Source organism: Danio rerio, chromosome 23 (assembly GCF_052040795.2).
Source record: "Danio rerio strain M-AB ecotype USA chromosome 23, GRCz13ab, whole genome shotgun sequence".
In the NCBI taxonomy this organism is placed as follows: Eukaryota; Metazoa; Chordata; class Actinopteri; order Cypriniformes; family Danionidae; genus Danio; species Danio rerio.
The window spans coordinates 21,522,839-21,535,531 of record NC_141043.1 but is presented as its reverse complement, the minus strand read 5'-3'; the positions used below and the strand labels follow the sequence as shown (position 1 = coordinate 21,535,531).

Here is a 12,693-nt window from a genome sequence, read left to right as displayed (position 1 = left end):
ACCACAGATTTTCTGTATATCAAAGCATCAATATACTAGGGCGTTAGAACCCACACATATCACAGGTTGAGCACCCCCTGCCGGTCTCACTAACACCACTAGCAATCTAGCTTTCCCATGTGGTCTCACAACCAGGTACTGACGGGGTGCAGCCCTGCTTTAATTTAGGGGGCGACTAAGTGAGAGTTGCAGAGAGCTAGCTTCTGGCATACTTTGTGTGTGTATTGTGTTAATTTAATTTTACAACAATACTCTTAATTTAATTGGCACATTATTGCTAATTTATGTGCACAATTTTAATTAAAATCATAACTCAATTCGCTGACTTAATAGTTGCCTCAATTTTCTGTTTTCCCCTTTTTATTAGAAACATCTTCGACCATACACTTCTCAAAGCATCAAATCTCCTGAGCTCGAAAGAGAAACCGTTGAGCAAGAGCAGATTCCTCAGGGGTGAGTACAGATCCAAAAACCTCACTCCTAACGCTGTAGTGATTGTGTGTTTTATCATACGGCACCAAACATGACAGAGAGCCATTTCATAATCATCAATTACTAAAACTGACCATGGGGATCCTCACACACAATATGCTATCATTAAGCCTCATTGTTATGACCACAGGGTCCTCGAACAGACATGAACCACCATCTTAATCAGAAGGGGCCCTTAAACGCACATGAACAGTCTATCTAATCATGAGAACAATGATGGTTATGAGCAGTGGTCCTGTAATATATACAGACTACATAGGTTAGGGTGAAAGGGTCAGTCTGTGAACTGCATAAATCGTTTGATGCAAATTTAGGGCTTAAAGGTTATTGGACAAATCAAGGTCACACATGTAACTACATAAACACGAAGGCCTGATTGACGGAGAGAAGGAATGACTGCATCTGGATCTGGATTGCTGCAAGTGCATCTGATTAACTTCTGAATCCTTTGAGGGAGGTATGAGGGGGAGAAAAACACTTGGACGAGGATCCTGGAGTTGGGTGCCAAACTTAAACATCTATCAGAAAGCCAGCTGCAGGCTACAGTTATTCAACCTTTTACTGGACATCACATTTGAAACAAACTCTATTACAGACATTAATGCACATAAAATGCTGGACTTGGCAGATTTATCAAATTATAAATTCATGACAGATTTATGGGGCTTGAGAAGAAGGAGCAGGAGACCAAAGCATAAGCATATTATGATTTGTTTTTGTTTTCTATTTTTGGAATGAATATGTTATTTAGCAAGGGTGCATTGATCAAAAGTGACGAAAGACAGTGGAGATTAAAATATAAATACACAACAATTATAGAGGAAAAACAAATTATAGTTTCAACATAGGCTCATTCTGAAAATGCAGCCCTATACACATTTCTGGAGATCGCGAATTATGTAGCCAGAGCTATACGTATGGTTGGATTTCATCTTTAAAACAAACGCTATGGGGTGGTATGACGCCATTACTTTTTTTGCTTACCAGTAGGCTGCTTACCTCCATATGCAGTGCTTTTTTGCTGTTGCCAGTTTGTCTGGTAGCTCAACTTGTACATCGGTGGACTTGAGAAGCAGAGAGAAGTTGACCACGACAACCGGTTCAAGTTCGGTGAAAAACAGTTCCAGAAAGCAGGTAAGAGAAACTATAAACAAGGAAATAACAGGGTGACAATGTGGTAAAATCTAAATATTTGGTAAAAATCTGAGGGCTTTTCTTTTTCTGGATTGCTTTTTAAAACACTGTTGTTGGGTTTAGGGAAGTGGGTAGGCGGGTCAATTGGTGCTTTTAAAAACACAACTGGTTGGGTCTAGGAAAGAGGGTGGGTGAGGGGATTGGTCGGTTGGTAAGTCAGTCAGTCTACAGCGCCCCCTGGTGGATTTACACGAGAAAAGCAGGAGCAGATGGCATTTACAAGAGAAATTTGAGATCTGAAAAATCGTACACAGCGGCCTCTGGATTCGTGAAAACGAAAACTGCAAGAAAAAAAAAAAGTTACTTCTGGGATGTATTTTGCTCTCTCCAGAAATGAATATAGGGGTACAAAATCAGAACGAGTCTGGGTTGTATTGTTTCCACTTAAATATATTACAGCTAAAAACTGTAAAAAAAAAAAAAAATTAGTGGCAGTAGAGTGAGGATAAATTCACTTTTACCATTATTAAAATATATTCAAATAAAAAAAATATTATTCAAATAATTCAGTTATTCATGGGATTAAAATAAAAAATACCACAAATGTCTGAATGGCAAAATACATGACTAAAAATACTGACATGCCCAACTGTAATTTAAGGGTCATATATTAACTGAACTTCTACTGTTGTGTTTGGGATGCTGTGCATACTAAGTGACGTTTATTCATAAACTACTTTCGAGAGGATCACGTGCTTATGATTTATCACGGCCAATCTCGCATTTGCTAATCACTATCTTCCAATCATATGAGCCCTAAGCTACTATAAATAGCCACAGTTTTCAGTTCACTTTATCTTCGTTTGGAAGAAACGTCACTCCTCCCCTATTCTCCTCCTTTACCTGTGATTGGGCGGCACGGCGGCCCAGTGGTTAGCACTGCGAGCCCCACAGCAAGAACACTGCTGGCCCTGGTTCCACAGGACCGGTGAGTGTTTCTGTGAGGAGTTTGTATGTCCTCCCCGTGTCCGCGTGGGTTTTCCCCGGGTTCTCCGGTTTCTTCCCACCATCCAAAGACATTAAACATGTATAACAATCAAGCTTGTCTAATCCATTGTGTTCTCTTAGCTACCGCAGCAGGGGAGTTCTGAGATCCACCGAGCTGCAGGCTCTCCTCTTGCTCTGCCAACGGGAGGAAGCCCAGGGCTCGAGGAGCCCTTGAGCTCGGGGCTCTCTCCCAGGACAGCATGCCAAACAAGCTTTTGTAAATCATCAGCTAAGTGTGAACTCTTGAATTAGCATTGTAGCAGAAGTAGATAAATGCTGGTCCAAAATTAAATTCAGCTCTGCAGAAATTTCCCATCTGAAGAAAGGTGTTAAAACTGAACACAGAAAGTCTAATGCTTTTAATGTTGTGCAGAGAACTCTTAGAAAAAGGGACTTATGTCTGGAGTGCGGCCAATGTAAGACTGGACAATGATTGACAAATGACGAATTTCACTAAGCTCCACCTGTTAATATCAGCTGCCTGTATAAGATGGTTGCGCACCTCCTAAATGTAACTTTTGCATTGCATTGAGGATAACAGAATTCTGTGAATCGAATTATTTATTTGTATCCAATAAATTGTTACGATGTATGACATTGAAGAAAAGCCTCTCCTGACCTTTTTTTCTTGAACAAGCATGGAATTGATTGAATATTCAATGATAGTTTTTTTGCTTTGAGCAGGCTATTCAATTCGTCAGATCTCTTCAAACTTTTATGAAGTTTGTAAAATAAAATCAGTTGTTTGTTGTATAAAAATATAACATTTTGAAATAGTTATATTAACCGCCTGTAGTATATCGGCTGTCAGCCTCCAAATCTGAAGAGTTAACGGTTATCAATATTGGCCAAAAAATCCATATCAGTGGATCCCTACACTGCTGTCTGGACATCCATTATGTTAATATACAAATTAAACCTGATGTAAGTCCACAAACTGGGATTGAAGCCTCTTCTTTTAAATTTGTATATAGGGATAATGGGAGAAATTTGGATCCTATTTTAACGTGAGAACATTTTTAAAACGAGACTTGTTGTCTTTATCTCACCCTAATATGACTGTGGACACACTATACCTACACACAGTTCTGTCCAAACAGCTTACAAAAGATGTTTTTCATCATATGTGCCCTTTAAAATGTCTTCTGCTCTGAGTTTTTAAAAATATTCTTTCTCTTTTATATTGCGGAGCTCTTATTTGTCATTGAACCTGCTTTATCTTTCGCAAACTCACTCAATCATATATCCTGCGGTGACAAAATCCACAGGAAACATCACAGTCTTTAGCACATGAGCTGATGTCCTCTCTGTCCTTCCTCCGTCCCTCCTATCATCTCCCTTTCCAATCGCACCCAGCACTTTCCTTTTTCTTTAATGAAAGGCGGATGTAGGTATACTCAGAACAGCTCTTGGTGAGGTGCATTAGTCATGCTTTGATTAATCGTTATTATACGGCTTAATTAAAAGGAGCAGAGTGTAAGTGAGCAATTACATCAGAACGCTCCTCCTCAGACTGTCATCTACTATTCTCTCAGCACCTCACAATAGGCTCATTACGAGGTTCCACGTTTTGCCCATTTTTCTTCCCTCCCCAGATAACACTCTGTGTACCGCAGACAGTGCTGTGGGAATTGCAGAAGCTGCTTTTCCCCAGGCCAGTCTGAGAGTATATGACCGCACACTGTAGGGTCAAAGATGAAGAAGGGCCAGGACATTCGCCCAGATCCCCAGCATGAGAGAGGGGCTTAGAATAGTTGGCAGCGATCCTGCTATAGCTTAGACTTTTGACATGGCAGGCATAGACAAACAGTAAAATGAACATGAAGTGAAGAAGGACTATTTGCTTCTTCAGTTTTTAGATGTATAGAACACTGGTTTTGGGACCAGAGCTGTTCTCAGAAGACATTTATGAGTACTGTTCAGTCGTTACACGCTTTAAAGCAAATCTTGTCTGACCATCTCAAATTAGACATACATATAAACGTTACGACCAGGATTTTCAATGATATTATAGTAGTATCTGATACCACTCAGAAACTGTGCTGCATGACTTTAGACTTAACAAGCAGATTATTAACAATTTTACAGGTTTTCCTCAATGGATTTGTCTCAATTCTTTTTTCTCCCCTATAAAAAGTGAAGATTTTTTAAACAGTTATTTTCTTGTTCAAACTAGGGGTGCATTTCCGAAAAGATATCATTAGCCATCTAAGATTGCAAGTTCTGTTGTTTTGGCAAAAGGGTACCAAAAGGCTGAATGCTATTGGAATGAAAACAAAGGAAGCGCCATTTTTAAATACAAAGCCGTGACATTACATCGCAAAACTGTATACATATGTAGCGCCACCTAGGTGTATTAAGTTTAAGATAGCGCTCCAGGTTCAATACACTAAACGCCTACAGATATGTTGAAGTAGGCCCCTCTGATATATTTCAATGACGTAATGTAAATAAGGCAGATGAAAATATAAATATTTGTTGTGTTTGAATAAATTACCAGAAATAAACTCTGTGAATAATAAAACTCTTAGATAAATCAGAAAATATAAATAATTTAATTAGAATAGAAATGTAAATATTGGGAAAAACCCCAGATGTAAAACAAAATACAAAAAATAGAATTTATGCACAGCTAAAAGACAGTAAAATGACCCAAAGTCAAACCCAGCAATTTACAGTACAATGAAGAATATTAATTAAACCAATATAGAAAAATACCACCTTTCTACACTCTAACAATTAAACTTATAAATCAACAAGTGACTAAGAGTGACTGAATATGTTTCTCTTTGAAAGTGGCTACAATTGTGTCACTAAATTACACACTGAATTAACCCTATATAAACTATTAGTATAAATCTATACTGTAAAACACGCAGCAGTATTTTATGCTCACTGCATCTCCATAAACAACTCAATACTCTGTGGGCCCACACACTCACACATTCATACACCCCCCGTTGCAGGCCTGTATCGCTGCTAGTGTACGTTGTGGCCGGGAAAATGAAAATGGCCTCTTCACTCTCCTGAGCACAAATAAAATTAAACAAGATACCTCAGATGAAGATGACCTTGATCCAGATGACAGCAAACCAGATGCCAGCGATCCAGATGACAGCGATCCAGTTGACAGCGATCCAGATGACAGCGATCCAGATGACAGAGATCCAGTTGACAGCGATCCAGATGACAGCAATATATGACAGTTCTCCAAACTGACAACACTTGTGAACAACGGGCCAACGAGCCGCGATCGATCGGCGAACTTCTGCCGCGGGTCTTTCAAATCCTCACTTTCACTTTTTCTCACCAGCTGATGAGAGGCAAATCTCATGTAGTATTCAGGCTATTTGTGGTGCTATTTGCTCCTCTTTGACTCTTTCAACGTTGTTTCATGCTAATCTAACAGTCTCTCTTTTTTCTCCTCCTTATTTTCGGTTTAACCGTCTCTCTCTCAGTTCAGCTTTAGTCCTCTGTAACTGTCAGTTGACAATCTCGGCATTTAAAAAAATGCTCACTCACTCTGAACTGACTAATAACTGACACTGGAAACTTATATGATGAAGACACACCGCGAACTTAAAACAAACACAAAACAAACTCAAAGTAATCAAAAACGTGTTGTTCACACGCAATATATATTCACTTGTTTTTATACTCCGTGAATGTTACGCAATCAAAACAGCCGCGACGCGAGTCTCCCCTTCAGTTTCCAAAACTGCCGGCTGTGTCTCCCCTCTCCTCTCTCTCTTCCCAACAGCCAATCACATTTCACACTCCACCCCAGAGGGCGGGACTACACGCATATAAACCAATCATGTAGGAACACCTACCAAACTTGTTAACCCCATGTATTTCAGTGAAGGTTGATCAAACTTGCTATCTTATCATATTCTCAGAGATAGACGCTCATATCATTACACATCAACATTAGGATGTATATTCACAAATGAATGCAAAACACATTTAAGATTTAATTCTGTTCTAGAACCAATATGAATAAATAAATAAATAGATAGACAATAAATAAATAAATAACCTTAAGATTACTTTAAAACTTAAAAACTTGTAGAACTTCATTCTACTGGGTTACATGCTCCCCCTTCTAAACATCTCATGTCCTCATGAGATTACCTCATTAAACTTTAATAGTGATCTCAGGCTCAGCACAATTGCTTACTTGAACACAATGAGTACACCGTGCCATAGGGTGGCACCACACTGTATTACAAAACTTTGGTGAACTATCCCCACCTTGTACTTTTACAACCATTCCTCTGTGAACTAAGGTTAAAGACTTGTTAGTGGGTCTCCCCAGACAATCATAGTTCAATCGGTCTATAGGTCTTGTGTTTCTCTTAGGTCGCACATGAACATGCTCTACTACCTCTCTAGTAGTATTGGCTGTTCCAGGATCTCCCCCTTCTAGAGCAGCATCTTCAATTTCCTCAGGAGTCTGCTCCAATACTGCTTCGTGGCCCTGGTCAGTGACTGATGTGTCATCCATCTCTGCAGCGGGTCTTTCCAATTCATCCTGATTGTAAACTGCTCCCTCATTTATTGAAGATTCCTCCTGTGTTACATACTTTTGAGTTTCATCGACCCTATTCGGGTAGTAATACCACAAGTCATCCTCTTCACTGTCTGAGTCATTTCTCAATCCACTTCCTGTCATGTTCTGATTTATTTCCTTTAATCCTCTTCCATATTTTCTCCCCACAGATTCTGTCCTGATCTCTGTTGGAGCAGCTGTATTTTGAATTTTTCCTGAATCAGACAATCTCACATCATCCCCAACAGGTAAGAGATGGTCTCTGTGAAGAGTCCTCACACTTCCCATTCCAGATTCAGGTTTTAAACGATATACAGGTAAGTTATTCAGCTTTTCAACTATCAGGTAAGGAACAGAATTCCACTTGTCACCAAGTTTGTTCTTTCCAGTCATACCCAGATTTCTTGTCAGCACACGATCTCCTACAGCCAGTGTCTGATGTTTTATATGCTTGTCATACAATCGTTTGTTTCTCTTTTGACTTTTCTGTGCAGTTTCAGTTGCCAACTGATATGCTTGTTGTAACTCTGACTTCATTCTTTCTACATATTGTCGATGGCTACCAGCTCCTTTTCCATCAGGTGAAGTTCCAAAACACACATCCACTGGCAGACGAGCCTCTCTTCCAAATAGAAGATAGTACGGGGAATATCCAGTTGCATCATTCTTAGTACAGTTGTAAGCGTGCACTAATCGGTTGATGTGCTGACTCCATCTGTGTTTCTCCGTAGGATTCAGAGTACCGAGCATGGACAGCAGTGTTCGGTTGAATCTTTCTGGCTGAGGATCTCCTTGTGGATGATAGGGTGACGTTCTGGATTTTCTTATACCAAGCATGTTAAGCATTTCTTTTATGAGACCACTCTCAAAGTCTCTTCCCTGATCTGAGTGGATTCGGGTGGGTAAGCCATAGTGAACAAAAAATTTGTCGCACAGTACTTTGGCCACAGTTAGTGCTTTCTGATCTTTGGTTACAAATGCTTGTGCGTAGCGAGTGAAGTGGTCAGTTACAACCAGAACATTGCTTAGACCTCTGGAGTCAGGCTCAATAGATAAAAAGTCAATACATACCAAGTCAAATGGCCCATTGCTGGTTAGGTGGTTCAGTGGAGCAGCCTTCTTAGGTACTGTTTTTCTTGTTACACATCGCCCACAATTCTTAACATACTGCTCCACATAGCTAGACATTCGGGGCCAATAGAATCGATCTCTCAGTAGTTCAGTTGTTCTCTCTACCCCCAAATGACCAGAGTCATCATGCAAGGAGCGCAGTACATGGGACCAATACCTTGAGGGTAAGACAAGCTGTATATTTTCCTTTCTGCAGGAACTGTTGGTGACTCTGTACAGAAGTTTATTTTCAATTTTCAACTTGGGTCCCTGCCGCCGTAACAGAGCAATTGAATCATCTGAACTCCTAGTATCAGTAAGTATTTGTCCAGACTCCAATTCTCGCTTCACTATACCAATTACAGGATCTTCATCTTGAGCCTTACTTAACTCCTCATGGCTCAACTGTTCCATAGGACTGAAACTCAATGAAGTGGGACAAGCAAATGCTTCTGGGATACTGTGAGGAGAGACACATAGATGATCCACTAGCCTGGAGGATGACTCATCACTTTCATTAATTCTTGCCAGCTGGCAAATAGCTTTTACTCCTGACTTTGAAATTTCCTTCCATTCTGTTGAGATAGCTGATTCAAAGGGGTAGCGTGACAATACATCAGCATCCGTGTTGTGACTCCCAGGCTTGTATTGTAAGCTAAAGTTGTATGTGGCTAAAGCAGCTAACCATCGGTGACCTGTTGCACTCAACTTGGCGCTGGACAGCACATAGGTAAGTGGATTGTTGTCTGTTTTCACCACAAACTGAGCACCATAAAGATAATCATGGAACTTGTCCACAACTGCCCATTTAAGCGCCAAGAACTCAAGCTGATGAATGGGGTAACGCTGCTCAGATGCACTCAGCTTTCGGCTTGCATAGGCTACTGGCCTAAGTCCACCAGGATGCTCCTGATTCAAAACAGCTCCCAGACCATTAAGGCTAGCATCCACATGAAGAACATAGGATTTGTTAGGGTCGGCGAAAGCAAGTACTGGGGCATGTGTGAGACAATAAATGATCTTGTGAAATGCTGCTGTACAGTTATCATCCCAACGCTCTCCAAAAGGCTCAGACGTTTTGTGATATTTTCTGACATCTGCGGTCTTTTTGTTTTGGCCAGATGTTGGTGGGTACCCTTTAGTGAGTTCTGTTAATGGCCTTACAATGGCTGAGTAGTCTTTTATGAATCGTCGGTAAAATCCACAGAAACCAAGAAAGGATCTCAGTGATTTCAGATCAGTGGGCATTTTCCAGCGGGTTACCGCCTCAACTTTAGCTGGGTCTGGTGATACTCCAGCAGCTGACACAATGTGCCCCACATAACGTACTTGGGACTGACAAAACTGGCATTTATCAATTGAAACTTTGAGGCCACACTCTCTGAGTCGATCTAAAACTTTTAATAGTCTCTCTTCATGTTCTTCAAGAGTGCGCCCAAACACAATGATATCATCCAGATAGACTATTACTTGAAGGAGATGCATGTCACCAACAGCTTTTTCCATTAGCCGTTGAAATGTGGCTGGAGCTCCAGTAATCCCTTGAGGCATACGTTCAAACTGGAAAAATCCTAAAGGACAGATAAATGCTGTCTTTTCTTTGTCCTCCTCAGCCATAGCTATTTGATAATATCCACTGCGAAGATCTAGCACAGAAAACCACTTACTGCCAGCCAAACAGTCCAGAGCATCATCAATCCTGGGAGTAGTGTACTGATCGGGGATGGTGCGAGCATTTAGAGTTCTGTAGTCAATGCACATCCTAACTGCTCCACTCTTTTTCCTTGCAATTACAATGGGCGATGCATACTGGCTTCTTGATTCTGTAATTATTCCAGCCTCTAAAAGTTCTTTGATATGGCGTCGCACATCCTCGATGTCTGCAGGAGCGATGCGTCTGGAGCGCTCTCTGAAAGGTTTGGTGTCTGTCAGTCTAATGTTATGTTCAACTCCTTGGGCTAATCCCACATCCCACTCATTGGTAGAAAAGACATCACTTCTGACTGCCAACTTCTGACGGAGTCTCATTTCCCATAACTCAGGAATGGATGAGTCTTCAAATTTAAACAGGCTTGGGTCAATTACTTGAGAGCTTTTTTCCCCAGAACCAACAGTAAGTGTGTCAGTAAGGTACACATTGGCCATTATTGTACCTGATGGAATTGAAATGTCCTTTGAGGTTTCATTATGGACTAACACTTGCACACTGTTATCTTGAATGGTGGAAAAGGGAAGCACAAATGGAGTTATGAATGTACCAGCTGGAAGATTGTCCTCTTCAGGTGAGTCTACCACAAAAATTTCTTTTCTCAAGGGTTTTTCAGTCTCTATTTTACAGACAGCCAGTACTTCTCCTCTAGATGGAACTACACACTTTTCAGGTCCCATCCACCGTACTTTCCCCTCAGGCTGGTCGATTAAGGTATTTTTACATGTCTGCTGATTGAGATGGATTTCAGGAAGGTTAGTATGAATTCTTAAAGCTTGTGCAGTGCTGGATGATTTTACATCATGACTGAGAGTAGCAAGGCGCTGGAAGAAACTGGCGTTTGTTCCAATAATGACTGGTAACTGGGAGGGCCCTTGAGGTTCAGGACATACGAGAGCCAAGATGGACAGCGGCTCCTTTACTCCACTGACTGAGAACGGGAAAGTGACATCCACTACTATATATCCCTTATAAGGATAACTGGACGAACTGAGGCCCCATATGGATAATCCAGTCAAGGGGTGAATCGGTACATAATCTAAATTCTTAGAGTACCAACTCTCAAACACTATTGTCACTTGTGATCCACTGTCTAACAGGGCTTGACATAAATGTCCATTAATTGTCACTTCTACTGTTGATGCTGGTCCAACTAGGCCTTTTGGAATACTGCTGGCTTTGTTTATGTCTGTCTGACTCTTTTTAGAGAAACAAACTTGGTTCTGGGTTTTTCTGCTTTCATTAGCCTCGGACTTAAAACTCTTAGCTTGCCGCAAAGAACGAATTAGCTTCTGGATTACTTGGTCTGAATTTTGTGGGGCTTGACATTTTGTCGCAATATGACCGTCTTGTCCACATTTGTAACAGAAATAATCATCTTTTGTTCTGGTTGACTTTCGGCTAAATGATGATGAAGTGGACTGTGATGGTTTTGGCCGTTGTTCTGTAACCTCTAGTGAGCCCTGAGAAGGACTGACACTCATAACTGCCAACTGTTGTTGTAAGTACTGAACTTGTTTCTTTAACTCTTGAACTTCTACATCTTCTGTTTTTTCCATCTGGTTAGGTTTCTCTCTGGATTTAACCACCAAAGAAGAAGTAGAAACAGTTTTGGGCATGACTCCACATAAGTGTGCACGCAGCTCTTGAATCTCTCCTTTGAGTTCTTGAATGACAGATGTGCTTGTGGTTTCATCACAATACTGTATGTATTTGGCTTTAGCTGACATTCTGTGGCGAGAAGCTTCACTCTCTTCTGCCTCACGTATTTCCTTCAGCAGACTCAGGAAAGAAGGTGGGCATGCTGTACGTTCTCGAAGCCTCAACTGTAGCAACATGAGATCAGAATTCACTGCCCCTCGAATGAGTTGTTCTACTCGCACTTTATCGGCCATTCTGAAAGACAGGCCATTTCTTTCCACCACTTTTTTTAGAGCTTTGTCAATTCTCCTCAGAAACTCTGATAATGCCTCCCCTGCATTTTGACGCATAAGTCGAAACTTAAAATACAGATCTTCACCATACTCTGAAGATCCAAAGGAACTCTCTAATGCTTCCACATACTCTAAAGCACCTGCTTCTGGATTTGAGAAACGAACAGCTCTCACTATTTCCATTGCTGGTCCTTTAAGGCTTTCCATGATTCTGCGTCGTTTTTCTTTTTCAGTACAGTCACACTCAGTTATCATGAGCCTTGCTTGATCTATCCAGTTATCCATGTTTTCCTCTCCAATTGGGGTTGGAACAATGGCTGAAAATGTCCGAAGTCGTCGGTATGCATTTCCATCACTTGTTGGCTTTATGGTCTTTTCCAGTACTTCACCCATTGCACGTATAATTGATTCAGGAGAACTATCACCAGCACTGTGGGGTGTAATTAAAGCTTTTACGTCACTAAAAGTTTTCCCTTCCTCCATCAGGAACTTTGTCAGCTTTTCAGAGAATCCTTCAGCATCTGTATTAGAGGCACTTTCACTTGGTTGAATCACGATAACTGACCAGGGCTCACTCTTTTCCCCCCTTGTCACTTCAGGAGGAATACGGGTGGAGTCAGTGGCTTGTCGGCACTCACATAGAACCATCATAGACTGGGCAGTAGGTCCTTCTCTTGTGTCCCTCACTCGAACCCTTCCCAGAGCTTTGACAGTTT

General features: G+C 41.0%; 1 long non-coding RNA gene across 1 annotated transcript in view; it reads left to right on the top strand.

The window, feature by feature from the left end:
- The window catches only part of LOC141380480 (uncharacterized), a 44,664-nt gene that overhangs the window by 14,488 nt on the left and 17,483 nt on the right, over positions 1–12,693 (top strand). The window contains exon 2 of the long non-coding RNA XR_015523467.1: positions 368–453. This is a non-coding gene — a long non-coding RNA (uncharacterized LOC141380480). The remainder of the gene's footprint in view (positions 1–367; positions 454–12,693) is intronic.